The 17,798-nt window shown below is 41.0% G+C and overlaps 1 protein-coding gene across 1 annotated transcript in view; it reads right to left on the bottom strand.

Annotated features, from left to right (window-relative positions):
* The window catches only part of ppp2r2ba (protein phosphatase 2, regulatory subunit B, beta a), a 68,731-nt gene that overhangs the window by 50,270 nt on the left and 663 nt on the right, over positions 1 to 17,798 (bottom strand). The gene's annotated exons all lie outside the window — the stretch shown is intronic.

Here is a 17,798-nt window from a genome sequence, read left to right as displayed (position 1 = left end):
ATTTCAGCAAGTCGTCTTGACCATGTCTACATGCCTAAATGCATTGAGTGGCTGCTCTGTGATTGGTTGATTAGATATTTGTATTAACAAGCAGTTGAACAGGTGTACCTAATGAAGTGGCCAGTGAGCGTATATTTAAGTTTTTATTGTTCAATACATATATAGGAACAGTGTGTAGTTCATTACTGTAATTATCTGTATGTCTAGAAAACCCTTGGAGGGTTTTTAGGCAATTCTCCTTCACATTATTTTGTTATTAGGATATACTGTGCCTAAAGTACTTATATGTGTAAATAAACAAAAAAATATTTTGGAAGTGGAATTTTCTTAAAGCTCAGAGCTCCCATGAGCAGCTCTGTGAAGTGTTTTGAGTTAAATGCTAACATCAGCATGCTAACATGCTGTTATGTAGGTTTGGTTACTATGGTTGCGTCCAAAATCTTTCACTCATTCATCACTCACTACTCTCTATCGAGGTCTAGGGAGTTCTACATATGTAGAGGTCAATATAGTGATTTCAGACACAGCCTTTGTTCACCATCTTAGTTTAGCATGTTAGCATCTTAACATTTGCTAATTGGCGCTAAACACAAAGTGGCCTTCATTAAAAGATGATGGGAATGTCATTAGCAGCATGTCATGTCAGGGGATCACCGTTTTATAACAATTTATCCAGAGTGGAACATGAATGTCAAGTTTCACGGCGATCCATCTGATAGTTATTAAGACATTTCAGTGGTGGAGGGACTTTTTCCTCAACTCCCATCAGAGAATCCACGCTGCGTCGAGTCACGTACACTCGTTTGCTTCATTTCCATAAATCTGAAATATATGTATGCAGTACACTGGATTTTGCAAGTTAAGCAAATATTAGATGACAGCCATCTCTCTTATTCCTGGCTCACCAGAGAGACAACTTAATGTGAATGAAATGGCTGTAGAACAGAAATTATAGAGGATTGTTTTATAAAAAAAAAAATGCTGTAGGTCAATATGAGACCTTTATTTTAAGTTCAACCAAGACTGAAGATTAAAACTATTCATTACAGGAAAATAGCCAATAAAGACAAGCAAGCAGTAATTTTATGGTCAGACCTGAGCTCCAAAGATAACATGCAGATAATAGATAAAAATCGATGTTCTTTAATGTGTGTAATATGTGATCATGACACACCTGTGTGATACTCATATGAAACTATTGATTTTTTTTTTTGCGAGGGTAGGCACTATTTCCTGAATCTTACAAGTGTCTTGCAGAATATTATACTGGTTCAAATGGGCCCAGTTGATGACTAACAGAGTTCACACAAGGGAACACCATCAGCTTCCTTTCCTGCATAACAATAATCTCTATAAATAAGGTGTGTGTGTGTGTGTGTGTGTGTGTGTCACAGTGTGAATCAGTTGAAATGTGCAGATGCTGTTAACACAAATTGCGGATATCAGAAGACTTAAAGTAGAGATGCACACAAATATAAAAAGACAGAGGCAGACAGAGACAGAGACAGAATTGGTTTGCTGATTTATGACTCATCATGTGACATCATGTGCCATCCATCCATTCAGAGAGTTGTGTGTTTTCTACTTTGTGTGTGCGTGTGTGTGCATGGGTGGGGGGGGCAGAGAGAGTGAAAAGGAGACAGTAAGGAGAGACAGACTGGTACTTCATGTACTGCTGTCTGCTCATACAGTAGCATTAAGCTACATTATTTATCCACTGCCATGTTTCATGAGTAGGACACCATTCAGACAGAACAGTGAAAGCTTTCACTACAGTACGTCTCGAGGAGTGATGTAGTATCCCTCTCCCTCGGCTCTCGTGACCACTACACTCTGTCCGCGGCGCTGACTGACAGAAAACACAACAAACGGGCCTTCTATCTATAGCCAGCTCCTCTCCAGACTTATGTTTTGGTTTGATCTCCTCTCCACATCGACCGCGTTACTCAGGTTATTCTGTACAAACGGGACTGTGATGACTCTGCAACAACAGACAGCTATTTTCAGAGAGATATTGAAAAACTATGCTGGGAAACTATAAAAAGGGAACCTAAAGCGAGATCTAATTGGATAGCTGCCATTTGTCCTGTGGGTATGGTCGGGTTTCTACGGAGATAAACCCCCGGCAGCGACTCCAACCCTCTAAATCTGCCTCTCCACTGTCCTGAAAACACACGATATCAACTACGTTTACATGCACGCTAATTTTCCACTATTATTATACTCTGAATTTTATGTACACAACATATTCTGTGTGGATATTCTGAATTAGGCCTTATTCTGAATGGAGCATTTTCTGATTATAACATGTGATAGGCCAGAATTGTTCAGGTTGAGAGGGACAGTTCACCTCAAAAGCAAAAGTACATATTTTCCTCTGACCTGTAGTGCTACTTATCCATCTGTGTTTTGGTGTGAGCTGTCCAGTTCTGGAGATATTGGCTGTAAAGATGTCTGCCTTCTCTAGAATATAATGGAACGAGATGGCTCTAGTCCTGTGGTGCTCAAAGCACCAGAAAAATACATCTGGAAAAACTCAACAGCAATGTCTTTTTCCAGAAATCATGACCTGGTCACGATAACCCACAGACACTGTTGTCTGCAGTTAGTTTCTGCAGTAAAATCTACTACTTTCTGATAGAAAGAAAGTAGTTCCTACATGAAACTGCTCACAACAAGGTCTGTGGGTTATCTTGAGTGACTGGATCATGATTTTTGGAAGGAGACACTGGTTTTGAGTTTTTCAAATGTAATTTCTAAGCACCACAAGTTGAGTCCCATTTAGTTCCATTATACTAAACAGAAGGCACACATCTCTACGACCTATATCTCCAAAACTCACACCAAAACAACAAGTCAGGGGGAAAATATGTATTTTTGATTTTGAGATGAACTGTCCCATTAAGGAGCATTTATTTTAACATACTATATATACAGTCCATTCGGAATATGTGTTTAAAGTTTAAAAGTTTTTTTTTATCATAGTTTGTAATACATGGCATCTTGCCTTTTACAGCTCTGTGCATTACAAACAAAACAAATAGCCAAAAGTTGTCCAGACCTGGATAGAAATGCATGCACAAAAGCAAAGACCTAATTTCTTGGACAGACTTGGATATCAGCAGGTTTTTGGAATGCTCTTTGGTATGCTTTGGATATGATAAATAATATAAGCCACTGGGCATACATCATTACATTGATCACAGTACACACAGCTGCATATGAATAGGAATATTCATCTTTACTAGCCATGTTAACAGTTTAGCTTGGATATTGTCTTTTTCAGAGTAAGGGCAAAAAACAGAATAGTCATTGTTTTCTCTTCTGCTTGCAACCCTTGACTTCCTGTAGGATTTTGGTTGAGGATGTGGGTTGTGTCTAGATGGGAACCTCTGACCCGTGAATGGTCTTACAAGAGTGATCATGATCTTTCCCTAACCCTTACCAAACTCTGAACCTAAGCAGATTTTAACCACAGCACTTTATCAGGGCGTGTTCACACCCGCCTTGTTTAGTCTGATTGGGTAGGTGTGAACCCCGGACCCAAACTCACTCTCACCATCCTAGCCAATCACAGAAGAGTAGCATTGTATGTCTGTCATGTTTATTTTAGTTATTTCCTGTTTTATTTTGAAGTCCCTGCCGTCCCTTTTGTTTATGTGCCTTTACTTCCTGTCTTTGTCTTTTCCCCCCTCCTTTTTTGATTGTTTTCACCTGTCCCTTATTAGCCTCCCTTTGTATTTAGTCTTGTGTCTGTCCCCTCCTTAGTTCCCAGTCGGTCATTGTCCTCCTGTCGAGCATCCAGCCCTTTCATATGTTTTCCTGTGATCGTGGACTTTAACCTTTCTTTGGAGCTTTCAGCCCATTGCATATGTACTTTTAGTTATTAAAACCTCTGAACTGCTCCAGCTCAGCTTCTGTCTGTCTGTCATCTTGTTTTAGTTGCTCTGCTTGACAGTCTCATAAAAAAGTGTCATTTCATTCTGCTCTGATCAGGTGACTGGTGAATTAGTAGCGTGTTTGCGTCGCCTGGCAGAGCACAAAACTGGACTCATGAGACGTTCTGTATACCGTCTACCACTGTACCCGCCCTGAAAGAAACAAAATATTTTATTCATGTTATTTACCTAATTTACGTGCACTCGTCTTTTCCTTTCTCCACTCCTCTGTGTGCCTCACCAATGAACCGAGCAGAGCAGAGACGTTACTCGAGTTGACAACAACTTGTTACGTTACTGTAAGTGCAATAAAAGCTTCCCAACAAGAGTATTTTATTAATGTAATCCATCTAAAACCAAACATAGACACGTTGACTCCAAAGCAGTCTAGCCAAAGCTAGTCAGCGTCTTGACTCAAGGCAATGTCACGTATAGTTCAGTGGATGGATTTACAATCTCTGGATGTTTTGCAAATCTAGGGTTCCCATCTAGACACAACCAGGTGTATGCAATCATTACAAAGTGTGTGTCTTTCCCTGTGTCTGTCCTAAAGAGCCATGACAGACGTGACACCACAAGAGGAAATGAATTTAAGAACCCCTCCTCCAGAACTTGAGTCAGGACAGTGTTGGTCACTGCTCATCTGTCAAAAAGGTCTCCCGTGAAACCTGGACAATGACCCTCCCTCCCCAGGGACCGCTGATGTCAGCCAGGCCAGGGCAGCTCTACGAGATCAGAGAGTGAAGCGACATCTGCGGCCTCAAGCTCTCTTTCCGTTTTATCCATAATCTTATTTTCTTGTTGACATTAATTTATCTGAGATGAGTAAAATGAATGTGTGTTTTCTTGAAGTTTTACATCTGGGACCTGCCCAGATCAACCACAGTTCTCATTTATTTAGGGAAGTGCTACTCATTCATTTTCACTCCCAAAAAGTACCATGGGACGACTTCCTCAAGTCCCCAGTCTCTCTTTAGTTTTTACTCTCATTGAAATGTGGATAAATGTTGAAGAGTAGCAGTTTTTAACCTTTTTTGTCTGATGTACCCCCACAGGCCTGAAAGGACACCACTCTTCATGTTCCTAATGTCTTCATTTGAACAGATTTTAAATTTAATGTCATTTAAAACTTCAATAACTGAGATTTTGGACACTAGGAGGCAGTGGTGGAAAGAGTGCTGACACTTTACTCTCAAGTAGAAGTACTGTTTACTGCTGTTACTCAATTACAAGTATAACTACGGGTGTTACAAAAATACAAAGTATTCTTCTCAAAAACTATTCTTAACTAGTATAAGTGACTTTTTATGTATACATTATCAATAGTAGACATTCTAGGGATGTTAATGATTAATCATGAATTGATTCATCGCCATTAAGAATTTAATCAATGACAAATTTACTAAAAAATGTATTTACTGAATAAGGAAACTTAAAATTAGACTTCAAAAATATATTTTCATGTCTTATTAATTATTAATGATTGAGGGCCTTTTCAACTATTGGTTAAGGAAAATACACAAAATTTGCAACCCTACTTGAGCCTAAATTACTCCCAACTCCTGCGCTGCTTTGCTCAGCGGTCAGAGTCACTTTTCCAAACCTGTGACTGCTGCAGGCTTTTTTCTGTTTGTGTGTCATGGTTTTCATTTCACTCCTAAAATCAAATGTATTTATTCAGACTGTAGGCCTACTTAGTATAATTAATTATGATTTTAAAAGTAGATTAAATAGTGTAAAGAATATTTAAGTATGAGTAAAATTATAGACTTGAAAAAATATAAGTACCCAAAGTATGATAATAATTACAGTAATTTGACTAGTTGTAATTAGTTACTTCCACCCTCGCTTGGCTTGGGGGCAGCATAAACAAGCTGCAACCAAACATTATAATGAAGTTGTTAGCAAACATTTGCTTATTTACACATCCTGCAGACATGGAGCAACATTGGCAGCCATGTGGCATCATTTCTGGCCACCTGGCGATTCTGGCGTCCAAATATTTCACTCTCCTTGCAGCTTTTTTTGGTCTTCACTGACTCCTGAAGGGTATTTAGCCCTTTAGATGCTACATGCTTCACCAGCTAGTGACTAACTTTGCCCCTGATGGGCAGGTAGCTTTGTTTTTTTGAGCTTTTCAACTGAAAACAGCAGCCTGCTGTGGGTGAATCATAATTTCTTTTTGTCTCAGAAGCAAAAAAAAACATTGAGCTACTCCACAATCTCTCAACATACCCCATTGTACAGAAGTACCCTCTGGGGCACAAGTACTTATGGTTGGTAATCATTGTTCTACTGAACCATTTATACATGATTTAAATACAGTTATAAAACACGCGCATAAAGTGCGCCAGCCTAAACATAAAAATCAGATTTTCTTTCTGTCTCTTGCATTATTTAAAATATGTAAAGTTGCTGTAACACTTGTTTTATTATCTCACGGCGCCATTTGTTCTTCTTATAAACTGTATATCCTCTTCCCTGCTGCTGCACAACCTCATTAAAGTTTCATCCAAGCTGGTCTATTCTTCTAAATTCACACGACTTAAAAAGGCTGCGATGCAAACAAGAAAAGCTTTTTATCCGTGTGTGTCACCTGGGTATGCTGAACGCTTGTTACATCTTAGCCTGGGTTAGTCTAACTCATTTAGGCTTCATATGAAAGCTTAAAAAGGATTGAGAATAATATAGGTGTGATTTTTAATTGTACAAAGTGAGTCATTGAGCCATTGTTATCTCTAATAATGCTGCCAGTAACTGGATATACCATTTGCTACCTTATTTTTAGAAGTGCTAACACAAGATGCACAAACTTTGCCTCACTTTAGGATTTAATGAATGGATTTTCTTGCAGCAGCAGTGCAAACCTGTCTCACTCAACCCATCAGGACCCTTTATAAAACCACAGAGACAGATGGGCGGAGAGGCAGAGGGGGAGAAAGAGGAAGCCCATCCTGATGTTCTATATATACCTCAATCCCAATAGCAGTCTCTGTCTCTGTGCTGCAGCCTGCCAGCCGGAGCAAAGGCCCAGCAGTCCCGCTCGATAAGGAGCCTCTTTGTCTGGCTCTATAGCTCCCAACAGGGGCACAGTCGATGCTGTACAACCCAAGGTGTTCGAACGCTGGGTCTCACCGTCAAGTTACAGGCCAGAGGTGAAACGTTTACACCCGTTCTACATATTGTGAAACAACGACAACGAAAGGGGAGAATGAGACTTGTGTGACTGTGTTTGCTGTAATGATATGCTACCTCCTGTGATGCTGGAGGAGTGAGGGGAGCTTCAGCGATACTGTAATTGCTCGCTTCTCTCCCTGTTTTCATGTCGACTTGCTGTGGAGACCTAGCAGGAAGTGTTTGTGGTAACGTGAGACTGTGGATGAGTGCTGTGTGAGAAAGGGGCTGGTGTGTTATGGTGTTTTCTTCTCACTGTGCGGGAGAACGTCATGTTCAGTGTTTCAGTTCCCACAGGCTCCTGAGATCCACCTAGTGGGATTCAGAGGATAAGTTTTATCCCACTAACTACACCTCATACACAGTTTATATTGCTGCTCACCATTTTCCAAAGCACAGCATCTGCTTTTATGTTGACGTCTTTCCTTCTAGGCGGCCTTTTATCTCCCTTCATTTCATTTCAGTATGAAAATGATAGTTGTATCAGTGTTGGTGAGTAGTGAACTACAGGCCTGGGAGATAAAACGATAGTGATATGTAACAGCGATAGCAACTTCATCAATAGCAAAAGGACAGGACAAAAAAAAGGACAGGTCAACTAGCTGGTATGGCAGTTTTGGAGATCTATCAGAGGTCAAGGGGCTCAGACGTTTGGAGGAAGCTCGGAGTAGAAAGCTGAGGTGGAGGAGGAAAGCCGTGCTGGAGAGCTGGACGTAATGCTCGGCTTGTTGCCACCATGAGTACTCACCTCTCTCCACAGCACTCAGTGCTGGAGAATGGTCTGGCTCCATGCATACACATTCTGCTATAGGAGTTAAAAACGCCCCGCTTTGTTTGCGTTTCTTTTAACCAATCACAAACGTCTTGGGCAGCGCCAAGCCCAGGATGCTACAAAATAATGTTGAGTGCAAACTTGTTGTGGTGGAACTTTTGCAGGTCAGGAGGCGAGCTCTGGTATGACTAGCTTGTTTACATTCATGCCATTAGCGTCCCAGTTGCTAATTTGCCATTTTCGGTGTGTAGGATGTTCTAATTTCCTAGGTACTCTGAAAACCTAGATAGCAGATGCTGCCATGCTGCTTGAAGCAAGTGACCAATGGCAGGACTTCTACCAGCGGTGGGAATCAGACTACACCATGACGGGGCTGAAGAAAATGAATGGACGGACAACTATCAGAACAGCGTTGTGTGTAAACTGCAGGAGTGCCTTCACCAGTGATACAACAGACTTATTTTATCACCTGCTCTGCTTCCACCCTTTGGAGTACACAACATGTCCAAAATCACAACCTACAGAATAGATAATTATCAATATTGATCGATATGAGACACTTTTCAGCTGTTTTGCTCAGGCCTAGTGAACTGCATGCAACTGAACTAATATTTTAACTCCATTTTGCAGATAGTTAAACACACAATATGTGCGATAAGTAATAAGTTTTGCTGCTCGCTCTTCATAGCTCAACGGGGGAGGTGGGTGTAATAGCTAAACAGCTGCTATGTGACTCTTCTCATCCAGCTGCAAATAGATGTTCCATTACTTTTTAACATTTTTTTGAGTAATTTTTTGTTTGCATTTCTCTCCCTTTTGCTTCGTTTTGGACTCCATGTCACTGCTAACGCCCCCTGTTACCCTCAGGAGGGTACACACTGTATTACAGACCATGTTTTACAAATGTCTGACGTAATACACATGTAGTCGCCAGCCGCAGCTTTTCACACGACTGTGAGGAGCTTCACCGCCAGGACATAGTAAATGCCAAGATCCCACCACACAGACACCCTGACCAACAGAGGCAGCAAGCTGTAAACACAACACTGACGTATTATTATTTTATAAAGCTGTTAGCAAACAGGCACCAATCTTCACAACCAGCAGCCACGGAGCAGCATCAGCATGAGAAACAATATCTGTCTCTTTAGCTTATAAATGCTCCACTATGTTTACCAGCTTGTTGCTAAGTTTGTCTGGATGCTAAAATATTCCATTCTGCTCAGGATAGAGTCACGTGATTAGTATGTTTGGGTTCATCACTACAAGCAACACCTGCTATATTACAGATAATTATTTGATACGATATAAATACAAAATTATTGATTAAACCAGCTCTAAACTTCACTTCATTACAACAATAGTCTAGTTTATGTGGGAGCTACAAGTATTCAGAACAACCAACCTGATTTTTGTGGCTCCATCCCTGCAAACAGAAATAGATTTGAGAAAAAAGACACGACACGTCACTCATAAATAAATATCAAAAGAAACCTGCTTCAGTCAACCCTTTCCAAAAACAGAAACAAATCTCTTATTTTGCCCCTCTGATCTCTTCCAGGAAGGGAAATTCTCCTTTCTTACAACTACACAACAAAGTCTGCTGCAGAAGAGAACCTGAAGCGAGTCGGCATGAAAGTGTCTTGCTCGAGGGCATTTCAGCAGAGCAGATGTTTGCTGTCACAGAAGCCGGTGCTTCATGTTTATTCCACTCTACCAAACTCACACAACAACTTCAGTTTACTCGTCATGAGGAGGAGCACTGCTCAGCCTGCAAAAATTGTTGCATAATATCTTCTTTAGCTCTGAAGGAACTTCCTAAAGTCTGAGGAAATAACCTTAATGATGTCATGGTGACATCATCAGGGTTATGTCAGCTTTGGAGTGAAACAAACTTTTCCCATGAAACAACTAGCAGAGGGCTTATTGCTCATGCATATTATGTGTTTCCTGTAAGAACAGGCAGCTAGGGAGGGACTTGTGACATTAATTGGCATTGACAGTAGCCAATAGCCCTGAACATGCATTACACCCCCTGCAGCTACTGAGCTAACAGCAGTTAGTGGTTAGCAAAATTACTTTAACAATAATTAAAGCTAGGAGGCTGAGTTTGTCGCACTGACCAGCCGTGTTCACTGAGAGGCTCCTCCAAGTAAGCTAAAGCTATCTGTCCATCAGGACAGAAGAGAGTTGAAGTCAAGCAGACAGAGGACATCAGAGCAAACAACCGCAAATGTTTTATCCAGTTCACAAAAGTGAATAAAGTTTTAAAGTTGTGCTTTTGTACAGTGGATGGATGTATTTTCCTTCCAAACTTCAACGGCGTCATAAGCAAGAAAGTGTTTCATTGGACACAAATTTAGTGTGCACCTCAAGTGCAAGATGCATCATCAATATTTTTTTTTAAATATTTTTTGGGGACTTTTTATGCCTTTAATGATAGGACAGCTGAAGATATGACAGGAAAGGGGGGGGAGTGGGGAGACATTGTGCAGCAAAGGGCTGCATGCAGGTCAGTCAAACCCACGGCCGCTGCTGAGGACTCACAGTCTCAGTACATGGGATGAACACTATACCAACTGAGCTACCAGGCCAACGTGTTTCCCAGACAAACACCTACTCTGATATGCCATTATATATGATGGATAGCACAACACATATCTGATAAGAACACTTAAACATCATTCTTTGACTTTTTGTGAAACAAAGCAGGCATTAAATTTAAAGAACATGGACGTCATAAAAGATGCTATTGAGGTGCACTGTGGGAAATGTCGGGTGAGGTGGCCAGCTTTCTGAAATGAAAACTATATATATTATATATATATATAACTATATATTGTTATCTGTGAAATAAAAAAGGGGGACAATTCCAGTTTCATGTAGTCTATTCTGACCATGGTAACTGTTACTTGCCTTATTTTTCAATTTTATCTCAAAAACATTGTTTAGAAAAATAACTTAGCAGGTTCTGTAATTATATTTTTACCTTCCCCTCCTTCACTCCTCTTACTATCCAGTCTCTCCACTCTACCCGGTGTGATGTTGTGGATTCACTTGACACTTGTTAGCTTCTGGTCGAGTTTTCTGCAGAAGTTTTCTTTAAAAGCAGAAAGTAGTTAGTATAAGAAGAAGATGAAGCCCCCTCTGTTGGCCAAAACAAGCACAACAAGACTGAGACATCAACCAGCAGGCTCTGGTGCTTGGTTTCCCTGGCCAAACTTTTCTTTGGGCTTTTATGTCTTTATTTCATAGGACAGCCAAAGTGAGGACAAGAAAGAGGGAGAGAGAGTGGGGATATTGCACAAAGCAAAGGGCCTCAGCCAAGAGTGGAACCCACAGCTGTTATAGAAGACTTACAGCTGTAAATGGGATAAACGCTCCACCAACCGAGCCACTGGGCCACCAAAATGTGGACATTTATGATCCCAAGAGTGGCCTACACCTTTAAAGACATTCTTCTTTCTTAACATGTTACTTTGCTTGTCTGAATGGTAAAGTATAAAGTAATAGTTGCTCCTAAACAGGCTGGACTTACAAATGTTTTTTATTAGCTACCACTTTTTCTCATCTCCCTCCTTCTTCCTGGTACCTTTTTTTAGCACCCTTTTGTTCCCCGCTCTCCTACCTTTCTGCCCTCTGAACAGAAAAGCTGACCAAACTGAAAGAGCACAGTCACGTGGACGAGCGTGCGGGCGCCATATATGTGTGCTTGCGTGTATTTATGTAGGGTGTTTGTCCCCGGCGGCAGGCAAGGACGGGACGAGTACGAGGAGTGCGTTCTGAGCTGTGAAGTGTGTCCGTCAGGATAACAACAACAACACAACAGGACTGCACACGTACACACCAGCATACGCTGTGCTCCTCACCCACAAAACTCCAACTTCGTGTCATGCTTTGTCAAAACGCCGACAGAAGTCCCCCTCAGGCATTGCCATGACAAGCTCGCTGCTCTTCTTATAAATAAAACAGCTGAGCAAAATGAAAAATGCACAGATGTACATAAATACACACACACACACACACAAGACATGATAACTTTCAACAATATTCATTAATCACAAAGACTTTCTTGTGCAGATCTAATCTTAAATATTAATTACTCTATTCTGCTTTTCTTCTGTCAAACTCAAACAAATAATGTATCACAGAGTTGCAAATCTCAGACACAACGGCGACCAGAAGGAGGAAGAGGAGAAAGCCGAGGCGGGACCGGCTGCGTTGATTGATGGCAGCGTGAGATGTGGCGAGGTGTCAGTTGGGGACGCACATTTTTCCCTGACTCAAACACAGGACAGCAGAAGGGAAACACACACACACACACATACACACACACACACACACACACACATCAGAAACCTTTAAGACTTAATCCATCACACCAGAACTGACAGACTGATGTGAAATGGAAAAAAGACAACACCAGGGGGACAAAAGAACCAGGGGCTGGGGATACTGGGATATTTGGGGCTGATAGCGATATTACTATTGGATAATATTGATATATACACCAATGTTAGTTATACGGAGTTAGAAACATAATATAGAATATATTTCTGGGCAATAAAGTAATAGTGATATGTATCAGAAATAGACACTACATCAGTTTCACTTAAATGCATAACGCCATGAAACCACATCACAAATATGCCCTGACACATAAACGGCGTATCATATACTTGGATAATGGAGTGTGCTTCGTGTGACTCACAAACAGCCAGTCATTTAACAGCTGTGTTGTTCACTTGGCCCATCAAACTATGATACAACAGCAGGTACAGCGAAGAGGGAGAAAATGAGTGAATCAATTGTTAACACAAAAGGAAAGGTCAGCTCACCGGTCTGACTGTTTTTTTTTTTGTTTTTCTTTTCTTTTAAAAAGTCTGTGAGGTCTGTTACCTGTGTGCCCTGATAAACAAAGCAGTTCAATTCAAAATAAAGTGGTTAAATTGAACCTGGCTACGATGCCATCATGAAACAATTATCGATGCATTTTGATGCATCAAAGTTTGGTAGCACTTTAGATTACAGCCCGCAACGCGCTGTGTAACTACGTTGTGGGCTGCAATCTAAAGGAGTAATCTGCCAGTCGGATTGTATCCATCTGCAGTGGGGTTGGGTGATGTCCACCAAATTGGCACATGACAATGTCCACAGCGAAAAACACCACAATTAACGGCTATATCGTTGCTGGGATTAAAAGGGTCTTTGTCTCGGAACCACGTGTCCATAACTTAGTTATGATTAATAAGAAAATAATTCCGACTTGGAAACGTGATGCAGTGAACAGCAGCAGCAACTGCTTCTTTTTATTTTCTCTCCTACAAACAGAACTTAGACAACAACTCTATGAAAACTCTATGTAGAGGGGTGAGTGGTCGATGACTGTCAGCCATCACAATGGACGACCACATTCCAGACCCTCATTTACAGTTGTTCAAGCTCAGCTATCCTGACCGAAACTCAAGAGGTAGCCTAGTTTAGAATGCAAACACGACATGTTTACATCCAAAACGTTTCACCATCCAATTGTATCAGCAGTAAGGAACACAGCCTGTCCTACACACGTGTTACTGGTAGTCATAATGTTGAGAATTGAGTTTAAAAACTCAGATTATTAATTTTTCTGCACAATGCATATCAGGCCGATAATATAAGCTTACTGATATAACAGTCGAGCTCTAGAGAGAACCAAAAAAATACAGAAATGTCACACTGATACTCATGCAAACTTACACAGGGGCCCAAACACACACGCACACACATTTAAAAAGACACAGGCAGTCAAAAGCTGGCTGTGTATCCCTTGGAGACTGGACCCAGGTGAATCCGAGTGATGCTGGCACACTGCTCTCCACAATGGCCCAGATAAACAAAGAGAACACACACACACACACAATATGGTCCAGTACGGGGCTTATATAATGTATTTTCCACTAACATGGTAACTGCACACTCATCTTCCCCGGGGTGAACTCTGCTCAGCTGGAGCGGACATGAATGCTGGGAGATGTTGAAGAGATGGAGGGAGGGAGGGAGGGGAGGAGCGGGGGCTTGAGAGAAACAAGAAGGACTACAGCGGTGCACCGACCAGCCTCCTCAAGACCAGCAGGTCTGACGGAAAGGCAAACCACGGTAACAAGGTCACGGCAGGAAGTGCAAACACAGGCGTAAACAAACACTGAGGCGCGAGCTTCCAGGCAACGCAAACACACGTGCGCGCAAACACCTTCTCTCACTTTTCTCATGTGTATACTGTAGACGGCGTGCGGACGAGATGGCCTGTGTCATTTTTTCACATCATATTTCCAAGGTCATCTGCTGTGTCATCATTATCATCATCATCATCATCATCATCACAGCACTGCGATGCAGGCCTCCAGCACATGAGAGTCAACGTCTCTCACTCGCTACAACTGCTTCATATTTCTCCACACAGAGAGCAATGCAGGAGCGTGGATCATATTACTGTGGCTGGGCATTACAGTTTACTGATCTATCATTTCCTCTATTATACCACTCCCTTATCTCGGGCAGAGAGTGGAGAGAATGGGAGTGGAAGACTGTTTGTTGACTTCACCTCTTAAATTCAGGAGCTCGCTTTTATGACTTTGACGATCATATCTCTACATTTCATATAGAAAAGAATATTTTTGGCTGTGTATAAAACGGGCCGTGTATAGTGCACGAAACGTTCAAACGTCACATTTCAACAAAGCAGAAAAGCTGCTAAAAATGGATGAAAAATGGTAACTAAAGGTATGAACAAGAAAATGCTCGAGAATAAATGTTTTTGGCCTTGGAAACAGTGCTTTAACATAAAAAAGAACTGAATCTTCACTTACTCACGTTTTTGAGAAACTTTCAGCCACACCACACCTTCCTCCTTTGTTCAGTTGTCTTGGAGATAATGAGTGCGTCAGTTTTTACACTAAATTTTCAAGTAAAAAATGTGTAAATCTCAGAGATCCAATGTCTTTTGCACTCTTTAGGCCACAAAAAGAATCCTGAATGTTGTCTAGATACACAGAATCAAAGTAAAACCCCTTAAAGCTACAATATGTAACATTTGTGCATAAAAATATCTTAAAACACAACACATATGTTAAATATTTTCTTGAGTTGTGTTCTTGCATTACATCAAATGTTCCCAATAATGTTAAACACAGGATACGTGGGATACGTCAGAGAGTGAGGAAGGAAGTCTGCAATAACCTCTTCTGAGTCATGACAGATATTTTCATCTGCAATGGTGGCTGTTTATGAGTGAAGAAAACAACTCCCACACTACTTCAAGACTAATCAAACAATGTGAGAGAGACCTCTAGAATTTAGATATTGTCTTATTAGTTAATTCCTTAAATATTTACTTTTATTTCTTTTAGAATATTTTCTCTCTTCTTGGTTGTTTAGCTGTATGTTCTTTGGTTCTCACTCTCAAACTCATGATATCATTTGTGTACTGTACCCAATATGTCGTCAACAAACTGTGGCAAAAATCTGATATGAACTTCGAGCAGTTTCCTGAGGGTGACACCCAAGGTAGTGCTGCGACTCTTCTAACAAAAACTCTTTTTGGACCAAACCATTGTGAGGCAGAGGGAGCGGAGGGGGTCGCAATCTTTTGAAACTTAAAACCGTGCTCATCGGTACAAGTGCTTTCATTTATTGTGTATTATTAATATTATTGAAAATACAGTTACAGTTGTGCTTACAGTGACATATTTTTCCCAGGATGCCCCCCGGGGATTTCCAGCTTTGCCAACAAATAAAAGTTCAGCTGCCAACCTTGTAGACTAAATTTATCCTAAAAATCAATGTGATATTACTCAAAAGGACACTGAAGGGTAGACGAGAGAGTAAAACTCTGAAAAAACGGGAAGGGTAATGGACGTGATGGAGCAGAAGAATACATGAGTGAGTGAGTAAGTGAGTGAGTGAGTGAGTGAACATGCATAAATACCCTTCAGGTCTTTCTCTTGTTTACCGACTATACATACAGTATATAGGTCAGATGTACAGGCGGTGAAGGGCCCCGACTATGACCACCACATACTGCGCTGTAGACTGTACCAACCACACTATCTTCCTTCCTGTGCCAGAGGGCTGAGGGCAGAGCGCGCACAGGAAGGAGGGCAACCATGCAAAGCTAAATAATGCAGTGGCTCAGTCTCCACATTATGACCTAGTAAATGGCTGGTTATACAAACACTCAGACCCGCTCGGGCTGCCCCGTCTGACAGCGCAATCAGCAGGATGAATTGCACCGCTCTTATGAACTCATTTATTGCTATCATCGCTGAGGTCAATTCACTCAATTCAAGATTTTAACCCCTCCGCACAACTCCCGCGCCATAACTCTGTATATACCGGGTGTTTTAGGGGAGAGCGGGGCATGTTGTCACACAGGTTAACACACTGGTTACATCTCCCCGACACCAGAGGGTGCTGTCTCAAAAAAGTTGCATGTGCAGCTCACTGCTGCAGTCATGTCACTGCAATCTGACGCGAAAACAATTTTCAAAGTTTTCAGCCATAAATAGAATTGAAGGCTCAGGCACACTATCAGTTTCTTGTAGACAGGTACGCAGGAGGAAAATCCACTGACGAGAGAAGAGTCCATTATTTGCATTAAACTTTATTTACAGTTTCTGTCCTTAGACCTTCATCAGGTAAAATCAGAGTAAACGGCTGTCCACACCAAGAACCATAACTACAACAATCAAAATATAGGTGTAAAATCATTCTAACTCAAGTGGGTGGTGGGGTCCGCACCACAACTATAAAGCTGTGTTGTTGCTTTTTATAGATATAGTTATAGTTCTTGGTTTGGACGGCCCACACGGACCAAATCTGTATGTAAATATCTGTAAATAAATTTTAAATTTGTGAATTTGTGAACCATGAAAGTAAAATAACTAAACTACACAATAAAAGTTTGATAAGTATGTTCAACTAAATTATTCTGTCACAGAATAGAGGAGAGAAAACCAAAATCCTGTACTAAAGCTAGCTTGTGATTTAGCTAGCAATAGCACACATGATATTCTGAGGCAAGTTTTGGGCAAATCATCTCTGCTTGTCACAAATGCCTATTCTGTACTCAACCATTTATAACCCTATACTAAAGTGAGACGTGAAAATCTAAAGATTATACAAGAATGAATTATTTCAAGCTACTACAAGGAACTTTGATGTTTTCTTTATTTTGGAGGCCCCTGCAGATAAACGAGGCATCATTTCCACCACAATAACCACAGTGTCAAAAACAAAATGATCTAAATAAAAATCTCCTTCCTCTTCCGTTTAACTGGCTGACGCACAACTCACTGTAACTTTGTCTGGGAAAATGTAAACACAGACTGGTTTCATCTGATTCCACAGAGAATCCAACCCAGTCACAGGCATCAAGAATAACTTTATAGAAACAATCTTCTCGTAGTCTCAATAACTTACGTAGATCATATGGAGGCATCAGTATTAAATCAAGACAGTTTCATAACCAGTTAAAAACTGCTTGTAGTAGCTTTAATATGGAAAATAAGGGACTGTGATATACAGAAATCAGGAAATAGAACTGAAAGGAAAACAAGTGATGCCTTGTTCTCCCCTACATGGTAAAGATTTGAGAATTTTCAGGAAATTCCACCCTTGGAAGTGAGCGAATAGCAGCTGATTTAAGTGTGCTGTTGTCTCAGAGAGGCCTACTGCCATACATGTCAGGGTGAACGGTTATCTGAGCAAAGTGTGACGGGGAGGAATGAATGAGAGAACCCATGTTAAGGGATAATGGAAGATACTTGTCATGCAACTCCACTAACTGAGTGTCTCTCCTGGCATGCTGTAGGCCTGTGTGTTGGCAGCAATATAAGGGAAGCAAAATGAGTGCAACAAGGAGTAGGGCTACTCTTTTA

Source organism: Lutjanus erythropterus, chromosome 5 (genome assembly GCF_056507025.1).
Source record: "Lutjanus erythropterus isolate fLutEry1 chromosome 5, fLutEry1.hap2, whole genome shotgun sequence".
NCBI classification, from domain to species: domain Eukaryota; kingdom Metazoa; phylum Chordata; class Actinopteri; order Lutjaniformes; family Lutjanidae; genus Lutjanus; species Lutjanus erythropterus.
Note: the sequence above shows the minus strand (reverse complement) of the source record. Positions and strands in the feature narration are given on the sequence as shown.